Genomic DNA, 27872 nt, shown 5'->3' on the forward strand with positions numbered 1-27872 from the left:
TCAAGGGAAATGCAGAGATCAGATCAGATTAGTTGCTCATTCGTGTCCAACTCTTTGCAACCCCCTGAATCGCACCATGCCAGGCCTCCCTGTCCATCACCAACTCCCAGAGTTCACTCAGACTCACGTCCATCGAGTCAGTGATGCCATCCAGCCATCTCATCCTCTGTTGTCCCCTTCTCCTCCTGCCCCCAATCCCTCCCAGCATCAGAGTCTTTTCCAATGAGTCAACGCTTCGCATGAGGTGGCCAAAGTACTGGAGTTTCAGCTTCAGCATCATTCCTTCCAAAGAAATCCAAGGGCTGATCTCATTCAGAATGGACTGGTTGGATCTCCTTGCAGTCCAAGGGACTCTCAAGAGTCTTCTCCAACACCACAGTTCAAAAGCATCAATTCTTCAGTGCTCAGCCTTCTTCACAGTCCAACTCTCACATCCATACATGACCACAGGAAAAACCATAGCCTTGACTAGACGGACCTTTGTTGGCAAAGTAATGTCTCTGCTTTTCAATATGCTATCTAGGTTGGTCATAACTTTCCTTCCAAGGAGTAAGCATCTTTTAACTTCATGGATGCAGTCACCATCTGCAGTGATTTTGGAGCCCAGAAAAATAAAGTCTGACACTGTTTCCACTGTTTCCCCATCTATTTCCCATGAAGTGATGGGACGGGATGCCATGATCTTTGTTTTCTGAATGTTGAGCTTTAAGCCAACTTTTTCGCTCTCCACTTTTACTTTCATCAAGAGGCTTTTTAGTTCCTCTTCACTTTCTGCCACAAGGGTGGTGTCATCTGCATAGCTGAGGTTATTGATATTTCTCCCATCATCTGGATTCTAGCTTGTGCTTCTTCCAGCCCAGCATTTCTCATGATGTACTCTGCAGAGAAGTTAAATAAACAGGGTGACAATGTGTTCAACCTTGACGAACTCCTTTTCCTATTTGGAACCAGTCTGTTGTTCCATGGCTAGTTCTAACTGTTGCTTCCTGACCTGCATACAAATTTCTCAAGAGGCAGATCAGGTGGTCTGGTATTCCCATCTCTTGAAGAATTTTCCACAGTTTGTTGTGATCCACACAGTCAAAGGCTTTGGCATAGTAAATAAAGCAGAAATAGATGTTTTTTCTGGAACTCTCTTGCTTTTTCGATGATCCAGCGGGTGTTGACAATTTGATCTCTGGTTCCTCTGCCTTTTCTAAAACCAGCTTGAACATCAGGAAGTTCACGGTTCACATATTGCTGAAGCCTGGCTTGGGAATTTTGAGCAGTACTTTACTTGCGTGTGAGATGAGTGCAATTGTGTGGTAGTTTGAGCATTCTTTGGCATTGCCTTTCTTTGGGATTGGAATAAAAACTGACCTTTTCCAGTCCTGTGGCCACTGCTGAGTTTTCCAAATTTGCTGGCCTATTGAGTGCAGCACTTTCACAGCGTCATCTTTCAGGATTTGGAATAGCTCAACTGGAATTCCATCACCTCCACTAGCTTTGTTCGAGGTGATGCTTTCTAAGGCCCACTTGACTTCACATTCCAGGATGTCTGGCTCTAGGTCAAATATCACACCATCGTGATTATCTGGTTCGTGAAGATCTTTTTTGTACAGTTCTTCTGTGTATTCTTGCCATCTCTTCTTAATATCTTCTGCTTCTGTTAGGTCCCTACCATTTCTGTCCTTTATCGAGCCCATCATTGCATGAAATGTTCCTTTGGTATCTCTAATTTTCTTGAAGATATCCCTAGTCTTTCCCATTCTGTTGTTTTCCTCTATTTCTTTGCATTGATTGCTGAAGAAGGCTTTCTTAGCTCTTCTTGCTATTCTTTGGAACTCTGCATTCAGATGTTAATATCTTTCCTTTTCTCCTTTGCTTTTCACTTCTCTTCTTTTCACAGCTATTTGTAAGGCCTCCCCAGACAGCCATTTTGCTTTTTTGCATTTCTTTTCCATGGGGATGGTCTTGATCCCTGTCTCCTGTACAATGTCACGAACCTCAGTGCATAGTTCATCAGGCACTTTATCTGTTAGATCTCATCCCTTAAATCTATTTCTCACTTCCACTGTAGAATCATAAGGGATTTGATTTAGGTCATACCTGAATGGTCTAGTAGTTTTCCCTACTTTCTTCAATTTAAGTCTGAATTTGGCAATAAAGAATTCATGGTTTGAGCCACAGTCAGCTCCTGGTCTTGTTTTTGCTGACTGTATAGAGCTTCTCCATCTTTGGCTGCAAAGAATATAATCAATCTGATTTCGGTGTTGACCATCTGGTGATGTCCATGTATAGAGTCTTCTCTTGTGTTGTTGGAAGAGGGTGTTTGTTATAACCAGTGCATTTTCTTGGCAAAACTCTAATATATTAGTCTTTGCCCTGCTTCATTCCATATTCCAAGGCCAAATTTGCCTGTTACTCCAGGTGTTTCTTGACTTCCTACTTTTGCATTCCAGTCCCCTATAATGAAAAGGACATCTTTTTTTGGGTGTTAGTTCTAAAAGGTCTTGTAGGTCTTCATAGAACCGTTCAACTTCAGCTTCTTCAGCATTACTGGTTGGGGCATAGACTTGGATTACTGTGATATTGAATGGTTTGCCTTGGAAACGAATAGAGATCATTCTGTCGTTTTTGAGATTGCATCCCAGTACTGTATTTCGGACTCTTTTGTTGACCATGATGACCACTCCATTTCTTCTGAGGGATTCCTGCCCACAATAGTAGATATAATGGTCATCTGAGTTAAATTCACTCATTCCAGTCCATTTCAGTTCGCTGATTCCTAGAATGTCGACATTCACTCTTGCCATCTCTTGTTTGACCACTTCCAATTTGCCTTGATTCATGGACCTGACATTCCAGGTTCCTATGCAATATTGCTCTCTACAGCATTGGACCTTGCTTCTGTCACCAGTCACATCCACATCTGGGTATTCTTTTTTTCTTTGGCTCCATCCCTTCATTCTTTCTGGAGTTATTTCTCCACTGATCTCCAGTAGCATATTGGGCACCTACTGACCTGGGGAGTTTCTCTTTCAGTATCCTATCATTTTGCCTTTTCATACTGTTCATGGGGTTCTCAAGGCAAGAATGCTGAAGTGGTTTGCCATTCCCTTCTCCAGTGGACCACATAGCAGGGGCTGCATAAACCTGCTGTTACCAGGAGTTTATTTCCACTCTTGGTTTTCTTTTAGGCCTGTTTATGCTGCCCTCAATAACAGCTTCAATATATCAATCTTTAGAGTACAGAGTCACAGGGGATGATAAGGCCCTGCATTGCCATAATCCTGAAACTTGTGGTAACATGTGCCCCAGAAATAATTTCTCATGAAGTGAGAGGACAGTACAATCCTGTAACCACAGATCCCAAAACAAGTGACTCAAGATTGACACAGGTCTTGGTTATTATTTTTTCCTTCTACGTACATGCCTGGAACAAATACAAAAGCTTTTTATCCTTTCTGATAGTTTTATCTTTAAAAGTTATTGATATGCTTGCTGGAAAATAGGCCTTCTAGTAACTATTTTGACTGTTATGGAAAATTCAAGTCACCAAAGAGACAAGGGATGATGATAAAGGCAAATACTGAAGAGTATGTTGTTGTGATCAAAACTCAACTCTCTTAATAGTGAAAATACTGGATTTCCTTAAGTAATCCAAGTCTGATAAAGACAACGTGAAGCACAGTAAATTATTTTGGTATGAACATCTTTGCTGTCCAGACAGATTATTAAAAGGTAAAGAAAAACCTTTGTGTACAATTTCATGTTAAGAACATATCATAAACTAATAAAACTTTTTGTTTAACAGAAAAAAAACACAAAATTCTAATTTTTCTAAAACTTAATTAAATCCATTCAAATCTGAGCCAGTTTGACCACACATAAAATGCCTTTCCCAAGATTCTTTTTCCACAAACCTACAACTTTTTAAAATATCCTTTCAGATTTTGTCCTGTGTTTTACATCTTTGATATTCTGAAACAGTCATTTATTTACCTTACTTTTTATACAAAGTCACTTCTTTTACCCTACAATTTCTAATAGTTTTAACTAGGTATTTACTAGAACTCTTAATCCTTAGAATCTTTAATTCCTAGTGAAAACTAAGAAGTAAATAAATGTAGACTGTTTGTTACACTAGCATTCTGTGAATTTTAAAATTAATAAATATATGTCATAATTTGCAAAAATATATTCTTCCTCATAGTAAATTTTCTTATGTACAGAAAACATGTTTACTAATAAAATCAAATGCTTTAATTCCTATGTAAATGGAATCAGAGGTGGATAAAACTCTATTAAAGCAGTCAATGTGTCAATATTTTATCTTATTTGAAAACGATCTAGATATTCAAAGACTCTCATTTAATTTAGCTCAGTGAGACTTTCAAATTTCAAATTACCAAAAAGACTGGAAACTATTTATATATATATATATATATAACATAAAGCATAATTATTTTTGAAATGCTCATTTATAAACTTTTCAGGACTGGAAAAGGTCAGTTTTCATTCCAGTCCCAAAGAAAGGCAATGCCAAAGAATGCTCAAACTACCGCACAATTGCACTCATCTCGCACGCAAGTAAAGTAATGCTCAAAATTCTCCAAGCCAGGCTTCAGCAATATGTGAACCGTGAACTTCCTGATGTTCAAGCTGGTTTTAGAAAAGGCAGAGGAACCAGAGATCAAATTGCTAACATCCGCTGGATCATGGAAAAAGCAAGAGAGTTCCAGAAAAATATCTATTTCTGCTTTATTGACTATGCCAAAGCCTTTGACTGTGTGGATCACAATAAACTGTGGAAAATTCTGAAAGAGATGGGAATACCAGACCACCTGATCTGCCTCTTGAGAAATTTGTATGCAGATCAGGAAGCAACAGTTAGAACTGGCCATGGAACAACAGACCGGTTGCAAATAGGAAAAGGAATATGTCAAGGCTGTATATTGTCACCCTGCTTATTTAACTTATTTGCAGAGTTCATCATGCAAAATGCTGGGCTGGAGGAAGCACAAGCTGGAATCAAGATTGCCAGGAGAAATACCAATAACCTCAGATATGCAGATGACACCACCCTTGTGGCAGAAAGTGAAGAGGAACTAAAAAGCCTCTTGATGAAAGTAAAAGTGGAGAGCGAAAAAGTTGGCTTAAAGCTCAACATTCAGAAAATGAAGATCATGGCATCCCGTCCCATCACTTCATGGGAAATAGATGGGGAAACAGTGGAAACAGTGTCAGACTTTATTTTTCTGGGCTCCAAAATCACTACAGGTGGTGATTGCAAGCATGAAGTTAAAAGATGCTTACTCCTTGGAAGGAAAGTTATGACCAACCTAGATAGCATATTGAAAAGCAGAGACATTACTTTGCCAATAAAAGTCCGTCTAGTCAAGGCTATGGTTTTTCCTGTGGTCATGTATGGATGTGAGAGTTGGACTGTGAAGAAGGCTGAGCGCTGAAGAATTGATGCTTTTGAACTGTGGTGTTGGAGAAGACTCTTGAGAGTCCCTTGGACTGCAAGGAGATCCAACCAGTCCATTCGGAAGGAGATCAGCCCTGGGATTTCTTTGGAATGAACGATGCTAAAGCTGAAACTCCAGTACTTTGGCCACCTCATGCGAAGCGTTGACTCATTGGAAAAGACTGATTCTGGGAGGGATTGGGGGCAGGAGGAGAATTGAACGACAGAGGATGCGATGGATGGATGGCATCACTGACTCGATGGACGTTGAGTCTGGGTGAACTCCGGGAGTTGGTGATGGACAGGGAGGCCTGGTGTGCTGCGATTCATGGGGTCCCAAAGAGTCAGACACGACTGAGCGACTGATCTGATCTTATCTTATATAATTTACTTATTAACAATTGTGTGTATTCATAAAAAGTTCACAATTAATCATTGTCTTTCTTGCTGACAAATTTTATATCAGACATAATATGAGCTTATTTGACTTTTAGTAAACCTAGGCAATAAGTTGTATGTTGACATTACATTTATTATTGATAATGCTAAAAGCATGCCTATTTTAATTAAGCCAAGAAACTTAAACTAGCTTTTGTTTATCAAAGATTATTCTAAGCTACATGAACTTTTAAAACATTTTGGTTAGTTTTTATATCTCTGAGAGTATACTTAGTTTATATAGCACTGCTTTAAGTCAATTAAATAGAGCTCTTTACAAATTAAGAGCAATACCAAATTGGCAATATCATTCAGAGGTGGAAAAATATCACAAATCTATAACACATCTACATAGATGTACATAAACAAATACAAACAGAGAACTTAACAGCTTTTCTTTTAAAAATCACAGCCATGAGACAGGTACGATAATGCAAAACTGAGCTTATGAAAGAGCATCTGCATAAGAATTGTGTTTCTGGCAGAAGGAATCAGTTAAGGTTACTTTCTCAGATGGCTTAAATGTTTTACAAATACTTTTGTTGTAGATTTTAAGGATTTTTCATTCATCTAGTTTCCAAGTAGCCTTTCACTTTTTTTCCCCTACTAGGTTTTCAGTTTTCCCTTGGCTGTTTAAAGAGAATAACCGGTACTAGTTTACTGGAGAAGCCCTGGAATCTCATTACCTCTGGAAGGTGCCAACAAGGGCACCACTAACTTGGCGAACTTTTGTTTAAAGTCTTATGGCCTCTTCAGAGTATAACAAAATTTAGATCAAGTATTAATAGACTTGAGTATTCAGGTAAAGAGAGAGAGAGAGTAGAGTAGTAACAGTCATATCAGATTTTTAGTTTTAGGTACCTCTTATGTTTTGTTAGCTTTTTGCAATAAATCTTCCAATGAATCTAGTTTGGAATCTTGAAGTCTTTTGAAGGCTCTAGCTTGTCAGTTAAAACAGGCATCCCATTCTGTTTGGAGAATACTTGCTTTCAAGTGAACTTCTTAAATGAATAATCTTCTCTAACTGCAACATTCCCCATCATGACCATTGCAATTCTAGGCTGTCTTAGTAAGATTTTGCAATTTTTGCACATATCTACAACTTCCAATGGTGTAGGTAATGGCAACCCATTCCAGGATTCTTGCCTGGAAAAATCCCATGGACAGAGGAGCCTGGTGGGCTACAGTCCATGTCATTGCAAAGAGTCAGACATGACTGAGTGATTGAGCATGTACACACAGTTTCTAAGACCCCAGTTCTTAGACAGAAAACGTGCAAGTGTGCAGGAGGTTACACACTTTATTCTTTATAAACCAAGGAATCTATTTCTTTAGCTAAGCTTTGGATCTCCTGGAGGATTAATGCCTAGGAAGGATATGCCATTGGGCAGGGAATTTTGTGGTGCTTCCCAATGTACGTAGTTGCAGGGAAATTTTCTTTAGGGTGCTGGGTGAAAATGAAGTGAAAGTGCCTAGCCAAGAATACTGGAGTGGGTTGCCATTTCCTACTCCAGGGGATCTTCCTAACCTAGGGATGGACTGTAACCCAGCAGGCTCCTCTGTCCATGGAATCTTCTAGGCAAGAATACTGGAGTGGGTTGCCATTTCCTTCTCCAAGGGATTGCTAAGGTAGTGCAAATCTAACTTATTCAGTGACCAACTTAACAGAGCAAAGGAGTCTTAAGAGTTATCACCTACAAAAAAAGTATAACAGCTTTTAAGTGCTCAACTAGTGCTCGCCAATTTTGTATCTTTGGTTTCCAAGAATCTCATAAGCAATAGATATGTTATTACTTTCATGAGAAGATTTCATCATAGAAGAAGACTTCCTACTCATTTCTAATAATCAAACTCAGGCCTACTTAGATTTTAATGTGTCATTGGTCAAAAAAATGCCAAATTTCTTTTCTCATCTCCTTGAGTTCCCTAGCAGTTTATGCTATAGACTTACCTCCAAGATTTGTGAGTCCTCTCACAGCTGCTATCTTGCTTGCTTTAGACTGAGGGGTGAAAGTGAAAGTTGTTCAGTTGTGTCCAACTCTTTGAGACCCCATGGACCATAGCTCACCAGGTTCCTCTGTCCATGGAATTCTCCAGGCAAGAATACTGGAGTGGATTGCCATTCCCTTTTCCAGGGGATCTTCGCCACCCAGGGATCAAACCCTGCACTGCAGGCAGATTTTTTACCATCTGAGCCACCAGGGAAGCCCAAGACTAAGGAGTACCCATTATTTTCTCTTGAGTTAATCCTCCTGAATTCAATCAGATATACAGTTTCTAGATGTCTGAGCACAGTTTCTGAGACCTGTCAGGACCTACCTCCCAAAGGCACTTGCCTTGCAGACTAGTCCTGCCAAAATCCCAATTTTAGCTCACTAAGAATCATTGTAAAATCCTGGAGTCTCTCACACATCAATATTTACCCTGTGAAAATTCTGGGGTCTCTCACATCACATTTTATACCTGGAAGGACTAAAACAAACTAGAAGAGCTCAGAATACAAAATAAAGTGTACTAGAGATTCCAGAGAGCAGCTGAAGAGGCAGTCAACCAAAGGGCTCTGCAGTACCTACAGCTGTGTGTAGGAACCTACCCCAGAGTCTGTAGTAGCTGTCTTCAGGTCCTTTATTCATTTATCCATAAACTGAGGGAGTACAATGCTCACAAGCAGCATAGTGGAGCTCTGTTCTCCAGGATTTGGGGGCAACAGAAAGTTTTAAAGTGGTTAAGATGCAATATGGAAATAGGGCATCATTGCCTAGAAGGTCAGAAGTTTCATGAGAAGGTCAGCAGGTCCTATTTCCCAGAGGAAGGTAAGCTAGCCACAGCTGAGATGGATTCTGATTGGCGTAGATTAGGTTTTTGACAGGTGTTTACCATAAGCACAGATTCTGGGACAGCCTCCATTTTCTGGGTCCTGATATACAACTTAATGGCACCGGCCCCATGTGTAGAAGATCTTCTAATGATTCTCAGTGCTCTTTTAATCTAGAGGTTAAAAGAACCTGAGTAATTATCCTAAGAACCATTTCAGTGGCATTGGAGTAAGATCAAATCAGTCAATCCTAAAGAAAATCAGTCCTGAATATTCATTGGAAGGACTGATACTGAGGCTGAAGCTCCAGTACTTTGGCCACCTGATGCGAAGAACTGCTGCTGCTGCTGCTAAGTCGCTTCAGTCGTATCCGACTCTGTGGGACCCCATAGATGGCAGGCCACCAGGCTCCCCATCCCTGGGATTCTCCAGGCAAGAACACTGGAGTGGGGTGCCATTTCCTTATCCAATGCATGAAAGTGAAAAGTGAAAGTGAAGTCGCTCAGTCATGTCTGACTCCCAGCAACCCCATGGACTGCAGCCTGCCAGGTCCCTCCGTCCATGGGATTTTCCAGGCAAGAGTACTGGAGTGGGGTGCCATTGCCTTCTCCGGATGCAAAGAACTGATCAATTGGAAAAGACCCTGGGAAAGACTGAAGGCAGGAGGAGAAGGGGATGACAGAAGATGAGATGGTTGGATGGCATCACCAACTGGATGCACATGAGTTTGAGTAAGCTCTGGGAGTTGGCTATGGACAGGGAAGCCTGGCATGCTGCAGTCAGACATAACTGAGCAGCTGAACTGAACTGAGACATGCGAATTTCAGTGAGATACAGAAATCTGCAGAAAGCTACTGCACTATCAAAGTTTTTGAAAAACCATTGTGCTGATAACACAAGAGAAAGAAGGCTTAGAATTATTAGTAAGTATTTTCTCCAAAAGACACATTATTTTTACTTAACCAGCATGGTTGTTTGGAAAGACTCAGGTACCAAGAGAGAAACCTGAAAGTGGTCTTATAAGGACTTAGAATCACATTTATTGACTTAAATGAAATTGTGTTTCTGTGCTTCTTATATTTTGAATATGCGCCCACATGAGACAGTGATTGGACACACTGCTTAGTATTTTTATTTGTGGTGAGAGCACCAAATGATTTTGCCTGCTTTTCTAGGACAAGTTCCACACTATGCAGGGCAGTTTCAATATTAAGTTTGATCATCTAAGATGGCCATTAAACTCATAGACCAAATCTGAAAAACATTTGTAAGTATTTAGTCACTCCTGAATAGCTTTCACAGCTAGCTAAATCATTTTCTCCAAGTGGTAATTGTTTCATTGTCCCAAGACATTTAAACCTATTAAAGTCTAATGGCCCAAGACTTGCTTTTCTTATAAAGGTGGAAACTTTTTTTTGATGCTCTAGCTTTTTCTTTATTAGTGTTTAACTGGCTAGCAGTTTTACAAAATACACAATTATGCCTATCTATAAATCACAAATCAAATAAATTCATGAAGTCATAGGTTTGGAAAAGTTCTATTTTTGGTTCCGTATTGACTTTACTGAAAATGTTTTATATATAGAAAAATAGCCATTTTCATGTTCAAATGCAATAAGGTACAATCAAGTGAGCTGAAAACCTACATTTAGCAGTGGTATTTTTGTGGTTTATTTTACTACTAATATTTTTAGTGTGTACTTAGCAGATTTTTGTTTTATTTTGATAAAACCGCTTGTCACAATCATGAAAAAGTGGTACCCTCTGGATAGCATTTTATGATTTTTGGTAATTATCTCTCTTGTAAGAGTGTAATATGGTACAGACTTTCTTATTTTCATTTTTCCTCACTATGGACCACTTTGTTATCGATCCTGTGAAAGGACAATGTTATAAATGGTACTTAGGCAGTTAAAATGTGAAAGAAAACATGACAGAACACTGAATGAATGAAAAAACAATGTTGGTAATTACACTGAAAATCTACTTAGATTCTCCTTTTATAAAGTTTAACTTGAGATGTTTTAACTTTTTAAGTACCACTTGGACAAATATCAAGAACACAGAAGAACTATAAAAAAAAAAAAAAAAAAAGATCTTCATGACCAAGATAATCATGATGATGTGATCACTCACCTAGAGCCAGACATCCTGGAATGTGAAGTCAAGTGGGCCTTAGGAAGCATCACTACGAACAAAGCTAGCAGAGGTGATGGAATTCCCATTGAGCTATTTCAAGTCATGAAAGATGATGCTGTGAAAGTGCTACACTCAATATGCCAGCAAATTTGGAAAACTCAGCAGTGGCCACAGGACTGGAAAAGGTCAGTTTTTATTCCAATCCCAAAGAAAGGCAATGCCAAAGAATTCTCAAACTACCACACAATTGCATTCATCTCACATGCTAGTAAAGTGATGCTTAAATTCTCCAAGCCAGGCTTCAGCAATACGTGAACCATGAACTTACAGATATTCAAGCTGGTTTTAGTAAAGGCAGAGGAGCCAGGGATCAAATTGGCAACATCTGCTAGATCATGGAAAAAGCAAGAGAGTTCCAGAAAAACATCTATTTCTGCTTTATCGACTATGCCAAAGCCTTTGTCTGTGTGGATCAAAATAAACTGGAAAATTCTGAAAGACATGGGCATTCCAGACCACCTGACCTGCCTCTTGAGAAACCTGTATGCAGGTCAGGAAGCAACAGTTAGAACTAGACATGGAACAACAGACTGGTTCCAAATAGGAAAAGGATTATGTCAAGGCTGTATATTGTAACCCTTCTTATTTAACTTATATGCAGAGTACATCATGAGAAATGGTGGGCTGGAGGAAGCACAAGCTGAAATCAAGATTTCCAGGAGAAATATCAATAACCTCAGATATGCAGATGACACCACCCTTACAGTAGAAAGTGAAAAACTAAAGAGCCTCTTGATGAAAGTGAAAGAGGAGACTGAAAATGTTGGCTTAAAGCTCAACATTCAGAAAACTAAGGTCATGGCCTCTGGTCCCATCACTTCATGGCAGATAGATGGGGAAACAGTGGAAACAGTGGCTGACTTTATTTTTCTGGGCTCCAAAATCACTGCAGATAGTGATTGAAGCCATGAAATTAAAAGAGCTTACTCCTTGGAAGGAAAGTTATGACCAACCTAGACAACATATTAAAAAGCAGAGACATTACTTTGTCAACAAAGGTCCATCTATTCAAGGCTATGGTTTTTCCAGTGGACATGGATGGATATGAGAGTTGGACTATAAAGAAAGCTGAGCATTGAAGAATTGATGCTTTTGAACTATAGTGCTGGAGAGGACTCTTGAGAGTCCCTTGGACTGCAAGGAGATCCAACCAGTCCATCCTAAAGGAGATCAGTGCTAGGTGTTCATTGGAAGGACTGATGTTGAAGCTGAAATTCCAATACTTTGGCCACCTGATGTGAAGAGCTGACTCATTGGAAAAGATCCTGATGCTGGTAAAGATTGAGGGCAGGAGGAGAAGGGGAGGACAGAGGATGAAATGGTTGGATGGCATCACTGACTCAATGGACATGGGTTTTGGTGGACTCTGGGAGTTGGTAATGGACAGGGAGGTCTGGCCTTCTGTGGTTCATGGGGTCGCAAATAGCCGGACACGACTGAGTGACTGAACTGACTGACTGAGCTCAAATATTGTCTTTTAAGAAAAATGTAAAAAAAAAATCACACTAATATTAACCAAAGTGCGTATATGTATGCTAAGTTGCTATAGGCAGGTTCAGACTCTTTGAGACCCTACGGACTATAGCTTGCCAAGCTCCTCTGTTCATGCGGATTCTCTAGGCAAGAATACTGGAGTGAACTGCCATGCTCTCCTCGAGGGAATCTTCCAGACCTAGGGACTGAAGCCACATCTTATGTCTCCTGCATCAGCAGTGCATGCTAAATCACTTCAGTCTTGTCTTACTCAGTGCAACCCTATGGACTATTGTCTGCAAGGCTCCTCTGTCCATGAGATTTTCCAAATAAGAATACTGGAGTGTTTTGCCATGCTCTCCTCCAGAGATCCTCCTGACCTAGGGATCAAACCTGTGTCTATATCTCCTGCTTTGGCAGGCAGGTTCTTTACCCCTAGCGCCACCTGGGAAGCCCATTAACCAAAGTAGTAAATATGAACAATGAGAGAAACAGAGTTCAAGGTAAATGCTACACCTCTGTATTTGTCCTGAAGAAAATAATCAGGAAAAATGCATATCTATTCATTTTTTATGGGTTGATCATTTAAATTCTCATTAATAAATTTATCAATTTTGAGTGAAGACTATATACACTCTAATTATATCCATTATGTTTTATTAGTAGAGAAGAACAAACATCAAATCCAGCATTAGCTTGAATTGTAAGGTATATTTATGAAAAATAGTTATACCAAAATTTTTAGAGCATTTTCTAAATCTTACTAGGCTGCTCAATTTGAATGAGTATTATGTTGTCTTAAGCTTACATTTTCCCTAATCATTCACTAGTCAAAGCTATGGTTTTTCCAGTAGTCATGTATGGATGAGAAAGTTGGAACATAAAGAAGGCTGAACACTGAAGAATTGATGCTTTTGAACTGTGGTGTTGGAGAAGATTCTTGAGAGTCCCTTGGACTGCAAGGAGATCAAACCAGTCAGTCCTAAAGGAAATCAATCCTAAATATTCATTAGAAGGACAGATGGTGAAGCTGAATTTCCAATACTTTGGCTGCCTGATGTGAAGATCCAACTCATTATAAAAGATCCTGGTTCTGGAAAAGATTCAAGGCAGGAGGAGAAGGGAACAACAGAGGGAGAAATGGTTGGATGGCATCACTGACTCACTGGACATGAGTTTGAGCAAGCTCTGGGAGGTAGTGAAAGACAGGGAAGCCTGGTGTGCTGCAGTCCATGGGGTCGCAAGGAGTCAGACACAACTGAGTGACTAAAGAACAACAAATCATTCACTGTTTTGGTGTTTGGGGAAAAAAGCATAAAGCATATTATTTTTAGCCAAATTCATTATTTTTTAAATTACTGCTGCTACTGCTAAGTAGCTTTAGTCGTGTCTGACTCTATGCAACCCTATAGACGGCAGCCCACCAGGCTCCCCCGTCCCTGGGATTCTCCAGGCAAGAACACTGGAGTGGGTTGCCATTTCCTTCTCCAATGCATGAAAGTGAGAAGTGAAAGTGAAGTTGCTTAGTCGTGTCTGACTCTTCGCGACCCCATGGAGTGCAGTCTACCAGGCTCCTCCGCCCATGGGATTTTCCAAGCAAGAGTACTAATTGTTATTTATTCAACAAATGTTTACTTATGTTTTTGCTAAGAGGCAGTTATCATATTGTCACCAAACTCAGGTTTGGCTGCTTGCTACTCAAGAGACAAGTGCTGATGTAAAGGAAAGGTGGGAGGTTGGCACCATGGGTAGAAGGCAGATAGATGCATGTCCAAGAATCAACTTCAAAGACTCTGCTAGACTGGGAAAGTACTTTTAAAGGGAGAAAGGAGAAGTTAATTTCAGTCAATCATTTGAGGAGGGAGTCAGAGTCTTCCTTATCTTCCACCATGTGGAGAATTTCTTCTGCTTGGTTGGTGGTGAGGTAACAGGGCAGTGTTCCAAGAATCTCATACTCAGCCTGAAGTTACCATCCTCTGCTTATGTGGGGGCCCTTTGCTGTTGTTCAGTCACTCAGTCATGTCTGACTCTTTGTGACCCCAAGGACTACAGCCCAGCAGATCTCCCTGTCCCTCACCATCTCCCAGAGTTTGCCCAAGTTCATGCCCATTTCATTGGTGATGCCATCCAGCCATTGCATCCTCTGATACCCTTTTCTACTTCTGCCTTCAATCTTTCCCAGCATCAGGGACTTTTCCAGTGAGTCAGCTGTTCACATCAGATGACCAAACTACTGGCACTTCAGCATTAATCTTTCCAACGGATATTCAGGGTTGATTCCCTTAAGATTGACTGGTTTGATCTCCTTTCTGTCCAAGGGACTCTCAGGAGTCTTCTCAGGGGGCCTTAGGTTCTGCCAAAGGACTCAAAGATATTATGTATATCTTGAGGAGGAACCAGGACCCTCTTTTATGACTGCTCCTCCATTGTTTCTGCATTCCCTCCCTTCTCTTACAGGCAACTGTTTGAATATGCCCTTTGGAGCTCAGGGGAGGTCAAGGAGAATGAATGAACAAGAATCAGGGGACATGAAAAGGATCTGTAACTGTGAGGGCCCCATAGGTTCTTGCTTGGTTTCAATATTAAAGATTGAGTATATATTGATGAAATACAAAAGAAAATGCTACCACTTAAAATTAGTGATAAATCCATTATGAAGTAAAATAGCTTTAATACAAAAGTATTTCAATAATTGTAGACCAAGGCAGTTTTCACTTCATGGTCAGAAAACACTACTTTGTCTGACAGAGGAAATACAAACTACGATTTCATAAAATTTTACTCTGGTGTTTGAGGAGCCATAACTGAGACTTTGTGTGAAAGTTTGCATTTTTTTAAATAACTGGTTCAGCTGTCATAATCAGGAAGAACTATTACTAACTTTGGAAACTCCAGATTTAAACGATGTTTAGGAAGTTAGACTTGCTTCCAATACCACATCATTATAACAAGGTGAAAATTTCTAACATATGGTACAGCTCCTAAATGAAAATTAATCCTAACAATTGCTATTTTTCAATGTTTGAAAATCTCACAGACAGGCCTGACAAAACAATACAAATTGAAGAAATCTGAGGAGAAGTTGCATGAGTCACAATGTGGTGAAAACTGATATAGCAGACAACCACATATTTAATGGGCCTTAATATCCAGATCCAATAGAAACAAGTAATAAAATTTCAGCTAAAATTCCCATGATGTCTTCATCAGACTGTGATTCTAAGGAAATTTCTGAGTTGAAAATAAAAGCTGTATGGATATCAATTAAAACTGAAAAAGTAATTATCGTTTGAAATGGCCAGGAAATCCCTAATATACTTAAGCATTTTGTTATTACTTTCTCTTTAGGCCCATATTCTTGAAACCAAGCAGGGCCCTGCAAGATCCTTCCAGGTGTCAAGCCTTTATGTGTCTCCCATTTCTTTCTTATGTGAAAATGGCTCCAGCCTTCTACAACTTCCCTGAGTTTCAAGGGGCAGATTCAAACAGTTACTAATTAGAAAAGTGAGGAAATGCAGAAAAAAAGAAAGCAGTCACAAACAACAGTGCAGTGATTAAATAGGGTCCAAATTCCTCCTCAATGGTTATACATGGCATTCTGACACCTATCTTTTAGTTCGTCTATAAGAACAAAGGCCCCCACCCAAGTGCAAGATGACAACTTTAGGTCGAGCACAAGTTTCCTGGAACACTGTCCTGTTACCTCATCACCAACCAATCAGAAGAAACACATGCACCCTGCAACCCTCATCCAAATTTTATCTTTGAAAACTCATCCCTGAAAACCACTGGGAGTTTAGATCATTTGAGCATGGGCCAACTGTACTCCTTGCTTGGCCCTTGCTATAAACCTTTCTCTGCTCTAAACATGGAGGTTTTGGTTTGTTTGGCCTTACTGTGCATGGAAAACACAAATTTGGGTTCAACAACATTCTTTATATATACCAAATATCCATTGGCATATCCTACTCTAATCATAAATGTAATTGGTCCAATACTCTCATTTCAGTAATGTAGCAGTAATTCAGTAATTTCAGTAATGTAGACAGTAATGTAGCAAAATGCTCTTGTAAATACCATAAAATAAATCTCTACCTGCTGCTATGACTAATGAGAAAACAGTCTGTAGCTTGCTATGTTACACACACACACACACACACACACAAATTTTATGTATGTAATACAGGACAGAGGGGCAGGGCATAACCTTTAAACGAATGAGATAACCATAGGACATGATCAAATCTGGTTAGAAATAGCAAGGTTCAAAATGGTGGAAGATTAGGTCTCCAGTGGACTTTGAACCTCATTATGCAGTCACTGTAAATATGTTAGCATCTGAATGACACACCATTAGCACCATGACAGTTCTGAGGTCAAACAAAAGCCAAAAGGTGGGTGGTGGCCCAATTCCTGGAAAGCCCAGACCCCTCCCTGAAATAGTTGGAATAATCCTCCCATTAATTAGCCTATGAAATTACCTAGCCCATTAAAACTACCCATGCTATATTTCAGGACCACTCTCATCTTCTGAGAGAGCTAGTCATTAAGACAGTATGGTACTGGCACAAAAACAAAAATATAAATAAATTTTTAAAAAACCTATATATATATAAATGGACTAGGATAAAAAGCCTAGAGATAAAACCACACACCTATGGGTCACCTAATCTATGACAAAGGAGGTAACAATATACAATGGAGAAAAGACAGTCTCTTTAATAAGTGGTGTTGGTGAGGTAGAAATTGTTAGGCAGTTAGTGTGGGAACTCTGAGACCTTGGCCTGTTTCAATAAACATCCCACTCCATTAACCTGAAACTATACCCTTTGTCCTAATTCCTGGCTCTCAAAGGAATGTGTCCTTGGTCTGATAAATTATCAGCACTCAGATCCAGGAAAGGGTAGTAATTCACTTCTGTTCCATATGCCTGAAGGAGAAACAACTGGTGATCATTAATCTTTAGCCTATACATCTGGTCCACTGTAAAATGGCAGGGGAATCATGAGAAAAGGTTGTGGGATGGTGACTTAATGTCGAAGAAAACTAAGAATCTGTGGATCAAAAGAAGCCATAAAGATGTGAAGTTAAACATAGTGACCTTTAAGCAGATTGGTTATAAATGACATATGTTAAAAGTAAGAACCAATCAAAAGTGTAAAAATCAGTACTAGTAAGGATATAAACTGCTGTAAGTCCTGCCTTTTGGGGGAACTTCACTCTCTCTCAGTATCTATGCTGAAAGCTTTGTACTTTCTCTCTGAAATAAATCCTGTTTGCCTGCTACCATGAGTGTTTGTGTGTTTGCAAAGTTCATTCTTTGGCTTGGCAAACAAGAACTCGGATTTCCATTTCATTGGGAAAACTGGACAGCTATGTCTAAAATAATGAAATTAGAGCACTTCCTAGCACCATACACAAAAATAAACTCAAAATGAATTAAAGATGTAATGTTAAGACTGGATACTAGAAAACTCTTAGAGGAAAGCATAGGAAGAATACACTTTTACATAAATACAGCAAGATCTCTTTTGACCCACCTTCTAGGGTAATAAAAATAAAAGTAAACAAATAGGGCCTGATTAAATGTAAAAGCTTCTGCACAGCAAAAACAAACAAACATAAACAGATGAAAAGACAACCCACACAACGGGGGAAAGAGACTAATCTCTAAAATATACAAACACCTCATGAAACTCAATATCAAAAAAAAAAAAAACAAAAAAAACAATGATCAAAAAATGGATGGAGGACCTAAATAGACATTTCCCTGAAGAAGATATACAAATGGCCAAGAAGCACACAAAAAGATGCTCAACATCACTAATTAAGAGAGAAATGAAAATCAAAACTACAATGAAATATCACCTCACACCAATCAGTATAGCCATCAAAAAGTCTACATACAATAAACGTTGGAGAGGGTGTGGAGACAAGGGAACCCTCCTATACTGTTGGTGGGAATGTAAATCAATACAGCCACTATGGAGAACAGTGTGAAGGTTCCTTAAAAAAACTAAACACAGAACTATTGCATCATCCAGAAATTCCACTCCTTGGCATATATTCAGAGAAAATCATTGTTCCAAAGGATACATGCTCCCAATATTCACTGCAGTGCTGTTTCAACAGTCAAGACATGGAAGCAACCTAAATGTGCATCACATATGAATGAATAAAGATGTGGTACATATATAAAATAGAGTATTACTCAGCCTCCAAAAAGAATGAAATAATGTATACCTGTGGCAGATTCATTTTGATATTTGGCAAAACCAATACAATATTGTTAAGTTTAAAAATAAAATAAAATTAAAAAATGAAATAATGTCATTTGTAACAATATGGATGGACTTGGATATTACACTAAGTGAGGTAAGTTGGACCGAGAAAGACAAATATATGATATTGCTTAGATATGAAATCTTTAAAAAATGATACAAATGAACTTGTTTATGAAACAAAAATAGACTCACAGGCTTAGAGAACAAACTTAAGGTTACCAAAGAGGAAACGTTGAGAGGATGGATGAATTGGGAGTTTGGAATTGACATACACATATTACTATATTTAAAGTAGATAACAAGGACCTTCTGTATAGCACAGGGAACTCTTCTAAATATTTTGTAATAACCTAAATGGGAAAAATAATTTGAAAAAGACTCGATACATGTACATGTATAGCTGAATCACTTGGCTATACACCTGAAACTAACACAGTATTGTTAATCAACTATATTCTAATATAAAATGATAAAATAAAAAATAAAATTAATTTTAAAAAGCACTGATTCTCATGTTGAAACCCTGAATCCCCAGCCTGAATGTGACTCTATTTAGAGCAGGGACTCTAGAGAAGTAACTAACGTTAAGTGAGGTCATATAGTGGGGCCCTGACTCAAAAGATTTAGTGTCCTTATAAGAGATACCAGAGAACATTTTGTGTGTGTGGATGTATGACTATCTATGCAGTAAATAAATATCTATGTGAGGACATGATGAGAAGGCAGCATTATATAAATGAGGAAGAGAGCCCATCTCAGAAATTGAATTTGGTGGCACTATACTTACAAACTTCTAATTTTCAGAAGTGTGACAAAATAAACTTCTGTCCTGTAAACCACAGTGGTGTTTTGTTAAGGCAGCCCAAGCAAACTAATACACTGCATATCACTGATTTTCATAATTGCTCATATGTTCTTGCTATTTCAAACATAGTTCCTTATTCATTTCCAATTTTTCATTGAACTATGATTTTTAACTTTCTAGCTCTATCCTTCCTAGTAATATAGAGAAACATGCTCCATGACAAAGTTGTCAGTATTAGTGAGTAGTTTTAGTCATCTTTTAGAAAATCCCTGGAATTATAGCCATATCTCACAGAGACATATCTGTGATAGAAGATAAAAATATCTATCCTCTCCAGACATTCCATGTTGTACATTTCTATGGCACTATATATTTTATAAACACATGAATAAATATCATCTAAAATTCCCAGAATTTAAACCTATTCCCTGCCTTACTCTATATATTTATAGAAACAAAAAATATAACAAGGCACAATTCTTAATTGTATCAGAGAATCAATCGTATCCTTAGTGTACTCTCTGACTACAAAGAAAAACTTGAACAATCATACATTTCAATTTATTGGATTAGCTTTGTGTAGTACTCAAGATATTAGTGTGATATTCTCATTTGTATATGCATGCTTAGTTATGTCTGATTCTTTGGGACCCCTTTTGGATTGTAGATTGCCAGGCTCCTCTGTCCATGGAATTTTTCAAGCAAGAATACTGGAATGGGTTGTCATTTCCTCCTCAAGGGATCTTCCTGACCCAGAGATCGAACCCTCATCTCCTGGGTCCCCTGAATTACAGGAGGATTCTTTATCACTGAGCTTCTCACAGTCTATTATTCCCCTTTGTATCATTATATTATCAATAGTGAAAAAAAATTGCAAATAACAAAAAGGACTGTAAAACATGCTCCTAAGTAAAGCATTATGGAAATGATAAATCACAATTGACATAATACAATAAGGCCATATAAAATTGCATAAATATATTTGAGGTGTGGCAAAGAGCTACAGGTAAGAGTCAGGCAGAACTGCTAAGCAGAAAGGAACTTTGAGATCTTCAGGTTAAAAAGCTTCAAGTTACAGATGTATTGGTCATTCCCCATTTGTCTCTTTATGTCCTTCTTCCAGTCTTCTTTACCTTGTTCCAAAACTCAGGATGTTGCTTTCTATAAACAAATACAAAAATATTTACCCTTTAGATTTGGTTATGTTTGAACAATGAGTTCTTAGGATTCAAAGGGTAGGAGGAGAGAGCTGTTGGGGTACAACTCCCCTCCTGCTGAGGTAGCTAGTTGTCAATGCAAGTGTTACTAGTGTTATTCTACCAAAGGCTAGGAACCCTGTATAACCATCCGATAGCTCTCCCCACTGGCTCCTTCAAGCCTAACTTCCCATACTGTTAGCCCTGGGCCTATTCATTCTTCCCTGTTGGTTTCTATTATTATTATTATTTTTACTTTACAATATTGTATTGGTTTTGTTATCTTTTAAAAATACCTTATTAAACTCATGCCAATTGCCCCCTTTTTAGTGCACTGTTCTCTGCTGGAAAATGAACTGATAGGAAAATTAACTCTTAAGAGATAAAAGTGCAAAGACTAACTTATCTTGGTCATATTATCATTTGCTTGTGATCTTATAAAAGCAAGAAGCATTAGCATAGCTATTATAAAGGCTGCTCCTCAAATACTGGATCAAAAATAACATTCAAAATTTCTGGTTTACCATCTGAGCCACAAAGGAAGTCCTTTAAGAATACTGGAGTGGGTTGCCATGCCCTCCTCCAGGGGATCTTCCCAAACCAGGGATTGAACCAAGGTCTCCCACATTGCAGGCAGATTTGGCAAAACTAATACAATTATGTAAAGTTTAAAAATAAAATAAAATTAAAAAAAAAAAAAACACAAAATTTCTAGTTTAAGATAAAACCAAGAGTGTTCTTATTTGTTCCACTGCATTAAAATGTTAGGCAAAAAGAAAACACAAAAACTGTAAGTATCAGTCTATTCTTCAGACAAGTCTCAAGAAGTTTCATAAGTGCCTTTTTATTGTACACTCCACTAGGTATCACAGGTTCTGGAAATCTGATCACAGTGACTCAGGTAAGTGGAAGAGCCTAAGCTAGAACTAAGTTCTTTATGCATTTGGGCTCTGTGATTCAATCTAGGCACTAATAAGCATAGATGATAAGCCACATGTTTTTCAGAAACTAAAGTATGTTGCCACATGGGATGATGAAAAGAGAAATCTGGAAAACAGACATGAACAATAAAATGAGTGGATTGGCAAATTTTACAAAAGCAGCAAAAGTCCTTGATGATAATAAAATGGTTAGGTTCAATACTTCTTGTTGCATATTTATCTCAAGGAAGCCACAAGGAACATGAACACCAATCCTAAGATTCCTAGTGAAGAGTGAGAGCCTGGGAAACTGTGTTACACACAGTTCAACTGAAACCACAATGGTTATGAGGAGGTTTTCTGGAGAAATAACAAGGACAATTAACAAGAACACACTGGTGGCCTTAATTTTCCAACATCATTGCCAAAAGCCACAAGACAAACGTGTGAGTGGCAATGGCTATTCTCCTCTACTAAGTTTTAACTAACAATTTAGCAATAATTTGTTACCAAAACAGCTCCACTATTCAACCAAAATTTTGAAAGAATAGTGGTTTCATTTCATAAACCATGTCACATCATTATCAAGGCAGAACCTTTTCATTTTTATAAACTTGATTCATTTCCACAAGGAAAAAACAGATTACATATAGTAATTATAATCATCAACATTTATGGAAAACCAATACATGACCTAATGAAATGAATTTTTAAATTCCATTATACACTTTCCTTGAGATATAAAGGTAATAAACTCAACTCCTTTTATCTCCTTCTAAGCTTCATGTTTCTTTACAAAGTTGTTTATATTCTAATTTTTATATGTCTGCTCTAGGAAGGACTGTAACTTTAGTACTCTGACCACCTCAGTTGTGTAACTATGTGATAGTTAATGTATGTAAACATCAGGAAATGTAACATTATAGCAGAAAGCAGAGGAAAGCCTGCTAAAATGTCAAAATTGGGTATTTTTCTTTCCTTTCTAGAATTGAGGAATTCAAAGAATGAGCTATCAGATTTCTGTTCATCAAGTCATAGTTAAAGCCCAGGGACCTAGAATTGTTTAATCCATACCAGATGTGAGGAATAAAGTTAGAAATAAAGAAAAAGGAGTCTGAATCCTGCATTCCTATAATTAAAAGAAAATGGAAATATTTTTTTCCTTTGTATTAGGGCAAAGGAAAAAGTAATACACACTTAAAACTGTGCAAGGAAATTTCAAATTTATGACACTAACAATTATTCTGCTTCAATAATATACCTGTAATCAAGATAGACTGTTTTTTAACAATTACTTCATGTTATCTGGTTTACATACCCCTTTTTAAAAGCTGTTGATCTAAAAGCTTTTCTTAGGATCTAGTAATACTAATACAAACTTTGAAACTGTTCTGATCCTTTTCTGATGTTTGCTTTTAAGATTTATCATTTCTTCAGATTTCTGAAAATATGTTCAGAATGTAACTACAATGTTACTTTCATGATCACCTATGCTTGGTCTCTTCAGTTCAGTTCAGTTCAGTTCAGTCGCTCAGTCGTGTCCGACGACTCTTTGCGACCCCATGAATCGCAGCACACCAGGCCTCCCTGTCCATCACCAACTCCCGGAGTTCACCCAGACTCACATCCATCGAGTCAGTGATGCCATCCAGCCATCTCATCCTCTGTCGTCCCCTTCTCTTCTTGCCCCCAATCCCTCCAAGCATCAGAGTCTTTTCCAATAAGTCAACTCTTCGTATGAGGTGGCCAAAGTACTGGAGTTTCAGCTTTAGCATCATTCCTTCCAAAGAAATCCCAGGGCTGATCTCCTTCAGAATAGACTGGTTGGATCTCCTTGCAGTCCAAGGGACTCTCAAGAGTCTTCTCCAACACCACAGTTCAAAAGCATCAATTCTTCAGCGCTCAGCCTTCTTCACGGTCCAACTCTCACATCCATACATGACCACAGAAAAAACCATAGCCTTGACTAGACGAACCTTTGTTGGCAAAGTAATGTCTCTGCTTTTGAATATGCTATCTAGGTTGGTCATAACTTTCCTTCCAAGAAGTAAGTCTTTTAATTTCATGGCTGCAGTCACCACCTGCAGTGATTTTGGAGCCCCCCAAAAATAAAGTCTGACACTGTTTCCACTGTTTCCCCATCTATTTCCCATGAAGTGATGGGACCGGATGCCATGATCTTCATTTTCTGAATGTTGAGCTTTAAGCCAACTTTTTCACTCTCCACTTTCACTTTCATCAAGAGGCTTTTTAGTTCCTCTTCACTTTCTGCTTGGTCTCTTAGTTGTGCCCAACTCTTTGCAACCTCAAGGACCATAGCACACCAGATCACATAGCTCACCAGGCCTCAGTGTCCACGGGATTTTTCAGACAAGGATACCAGAGTGGGATGCTGTTTTGTTTTCCAGGGGGTCTTACCAACCCAAGGATCGAGTCCCCTGAGTCACTCACCTGTGTTGGCAGGCAGGTTCTTTACCACTGAACCATCTGGGAGGCCCCATTTCAATACTGCCGAAAATGTTTTTTTATTACTTCTTAATGGCTGGTATGAATCCTCTCAACATGTTTTACTTAAGTTTTAAAACATGTTCTTTAATCATTTCTTTAGCACTTTTGTTCTTTTTATTCAGGTTTACTCTCTTCGTTTGAAACTTGTACCACAAAACTTTTAATTCAAGTTTCATTATTTCATTAGATCAATATTTCAGCTCAATAATTTCTTTAAATTTTTTTATTAAAAAGTTTTTTCTACGGTATATTTATACTGAGGTATATTTCATTGAATGTTTTACATCTGACACCAAATGGCAAAGTTTTGAGTTCTAAATTTTTTTCTCTTTTAGTGGTAGCCCCCACTCCAGCACTTTAGCCTAGAAAATCCTATGGACAGAGGAGCCTGGTAGGCTGCAGTCCATGGGGTCGCTAGGAGTCAGACACGACTGAGCAACTTCACTTTCACTTTTCACTTTCATGCATTGGAGAAGGAAATGGCAACCCACTCCAGTGTTCTTGCCTGGAGAGTCCCAGGGAGAGAGGAGCCTTGTGGGCTGCCATCCATGGGGTCACACAGAGTCGGACATGACTAAAGTGACACAGCAGCAGCAGCAGCAGCACTTTTATTAGGGAATATTTCATGCAAAGATGGTCTCAATAAAGGACAGAAATAGTATGGACCTAACAGAAGCACAAGATATTAAGAAGAGGTGGCAATAATACACAGAAGACCAGTACAAAAAAGAGCATCATGACCCAGATAATCACAATGATGTGATCATTCACCTAGAGCCAGACATCCTGGATGTGAGGTCAAGTGGGCCTTAGGAAGCATCACTACAAACAAAGCTAGTGGAGGTGATGGCATTCCAGTTGAGCTATTTCAAATCCTGGAAGATGATTCTGTGAAAGTGCTGCACCCAATATGCCAGCAAATTTGGAAAACAGCAGTGGCCACAGGACTGGAAAGGATCAGTTTTCATTCTAGTCCCAAAGAAAGGCAATGCCAAAGAATGCTCAAACTACTGCACAATTGCACTCATCTCACATGCTAGTAAGATAATGCTCACAATTCTCCAAGCCAGGCTTCAGCAATATGTGAACCATGAACTTCCACATGTTCAAGCTGGTTTTAGAAAAGGCGGAGGAACAAGAGATCAAATTGCCAACATCTGCTGGATCATTGAAAAAGCAAGAGAGTTTCAGAAAAACATCGATTTCTGCTTTATAGACTATGCCAAAGCCTTCGACTATGTGGATCACAATAAACTGTAGAAAATTCTGAAAGAGATGGGACTAGCATACCACGTGACCTGCCTCTTGAGAAACCTGTATGCAGGTCAGGAAGCAACAGTTAGAACTGGACATGGAACAACAGACTGGTTCCAAATAGGAAAAGGAGTTCGTCAAGGCTGTATATTGTCACCCTGCTTATTTAACTTATTTGCAGAGTTCATCATGCAAAATGCTGGGCTGGAGGAAGCACAAGCTGGAATCAAGATTGCCAGGAGAAATAGCAATAACTTCACATGTGCAGATGACACCACCCTTATGGCAGAAAGTGAAGAACTAAAGAGCCTCTTGATGAAAGTGAAATAGGAGAGTGAAAAAGTTGGCTTAAAACTCAATATTCAGAAAACGAAGATCATGGCATCTGATCCCATCACTTCATGGGAAATAGATGGGTAAACAGTGGAAACAGTGGCTGACTTTATTTTTCTGGGCTCTAAAATTCTTGCAGATGGTGATTGCAACCATGGAATTAAAAGACACTTACTCCTTGGAAGGAAAGTTATGACCAACCTAGACAACGTATTAAAAAGCATAGACATTACTTTATCAACAAAGGTCCATCTATTCAAGGCTATGGTTTTTCTAGTGGTCATGTATGGATGTGAGAGTTGGACTGTGAAGAAGGCTGAGCACTGAAGAATTGATGGTTTTGAACTGTGGTGTTGGAGAAGACTCTTGAGAGTCCCTTGGACTGCAAGGAGATCCAACCAGTCCATTCTAAAGAAATCAGTCCTGGGTATTCATTGGAAGGACTGATGTTGAAGCTGAAACTCCAAAACTTTGGCCACCTGGTGTGAAGAGCTGACTCATTTGAAAAGACCCTGATGCTGGAAAAGATTGAGGACAGCAGGAGAAGGGGATGACAGAGGATGAGATGGCTGGATGGCATCACCAACTCAATGGACATGGGTTTGGGTGTACTCTGGGAGTTGGTGATGGACAGGGAGGTCTGGTGTGCTACGGTTCATGGGGTTGCAAAGAGTCGGACACAACTGAGTGACTGAACTGAACGGAATATTTAAATTTAGTAGTCATGATATAACCAAAACAGATCTTTCAAGAAAATTGCATCTTTTGTTCAAAGGAAATTTTGTTTTATATTATTCAGACCCAATTTTTTAAAGACCATTTTTCATATATTGACTTTCTTTATATAGGCTAGAAGAAATATTAATTCAAAAAATTGAGGTTATATTTACTATTTTGCTGGACATTTTACTGTTATTCTTGATATTTACAATGTGATAATTTTCACATTGCTAACTTCTTGACTTATATCCAACAATTTATATCCAAATAAAGCTAGGATTTATTTGAAAATCACACTGTTAAAGCTGAGATGTAAGTATTCCATGTGTAATGTGTTTTGGTGCTTTACCTCATTTCTTTAGAGCACTTAAGATATTACTCTAAGGGATAGTATTTTGATATCTGTCTATCTATCATCTATGTAATAGCCCAGAATGTGACACAACTTCATTTCAAACACTCTCTCTGTAAGTTTTTTAAAAAGTAAAATAACAAAACACTATAAATGTCAGGACTGTGTCCAGTATATTTAGGCCCTGTTAATGACTGCCTCTCTACCCTAGCAATAGAAAGTGCTCATATTCCAACTTTATATGTGTTGTACCCTGCAGCATTTAAAATCTCCCAACTCTAGAACTGGACTATGTTTTAAACAGGGCTTTGAGGACTATTCTGAAATCAGAAGACATATACGGCTCTGACAATAAATAGAGTCCAAACCCAAAATATGGCATATAAACAATCTTAGGCTTATATAATAATGCAAGATAATAGCAGAATTTGTATATTTTAAAGGATGCTGCTTTCATACTTGCCAAAGGCACACCAGATATCCTGCAGTAGGTGAAAAGAGAATAAACCTTGGTTCATCTAGACAATGGAATATTATTCATCACTAAAAAGGAATGAGCTATTAAGCCATAAAAAGACATGGAGGAATCTATAAGAGAAAGAAGCTAATCAGAAAAGGCTACATACTGTATGATTCCAACTATATGAAATTCTAGAAAAGGGTAAAACATAGTTGCAATTAAAAGATCATTGGTTGCCAGGGTCAGGGTGTGTGTGTGTGTGTGTGTGTGTGTATGTAGATGAACAGGCAGAAGGCTGTACAAAGAGACTCTATGATATTATAACAATGGGTATACATAATACATTTGTATAAATTCACAGCATGTACAATACCAACAACGAATGTGTGTGTGTGTGTGTGTGTGTGTGTATGTGTGTGTGTGTGCAGTCATGTCTGACTCTACAGTCTCACAGACTGTAGCCTGATAGGCTTCTCTGTCCATGGACTTCTCCAGGCAAGAATATGGGAGTGGGTTGCCATTTCCAACTTCAAGGGATCTTCCCAACCTAGGAATCAAACCTAAGTAACCTGTGTCTCCTGCATTGGCAGGCTGATCCGTTAGCACGAGCACCACCTTGGGAAGCCAAGAATACTGGAATGGGTTGCTATACCCTCCTCCAAG

At 38.7% G+C, this 27872-nt stretch overlaps 1 protein-coding gene and 1 long non-coding RNA gene across 3 annotated transcripts in view; one reads left to right on the plus strand and one right to left on the minus strand.

Moving 5' to 3' along the window:
- The first annotated feature begins 8854 nt into the window (after positions 1-8854).
- Positions 8855-11275, plus strand: LOC129629840 (uncharacterized). The gene is made up of 2 exons (XR_008703345.1): positions 8855-9628; positions 10743-11275. It is a non-coding gene; the product is annotated as an uncharacterized LOC129629840 (long non-coding RNA).
- A 3757-nt stretch (positions 11276-15032) lies between these two features.
- The window catches only part of LOC129629692 (protein FAM170A-like), a 362499-nt gene continuing 349659 nt past the window's right edge, over positions 15033-27872 (minus strand). For both annotated transcript variants that reach the window (XR_008703313.1, XR_008703314.1), the window contains exon 10: positions 15033-20627. The gene's annotated coding sequence lies outside the window, so the exon portion shown is untranslated. The remainder of the gene's footprint in view (positions 20628-27872) is intronic.

The sequence above is a fragment of the Bubalus kerabau genome, chromosome 1, assembly GCF_029407905.1.
Source record: "Bubalus kerabau isolate K-KA32 ecotype Philippines breed swamp buffalo chromosome 1, PCC_UOA_SB_1v2, whole genome shotgun sequence".
Lineage (NCBI taxonomy): Eukaryota > Metazoa > Chordata > Mammalia > Artiodactyla > Bovidae > Bubalus > Bubalus kerabau.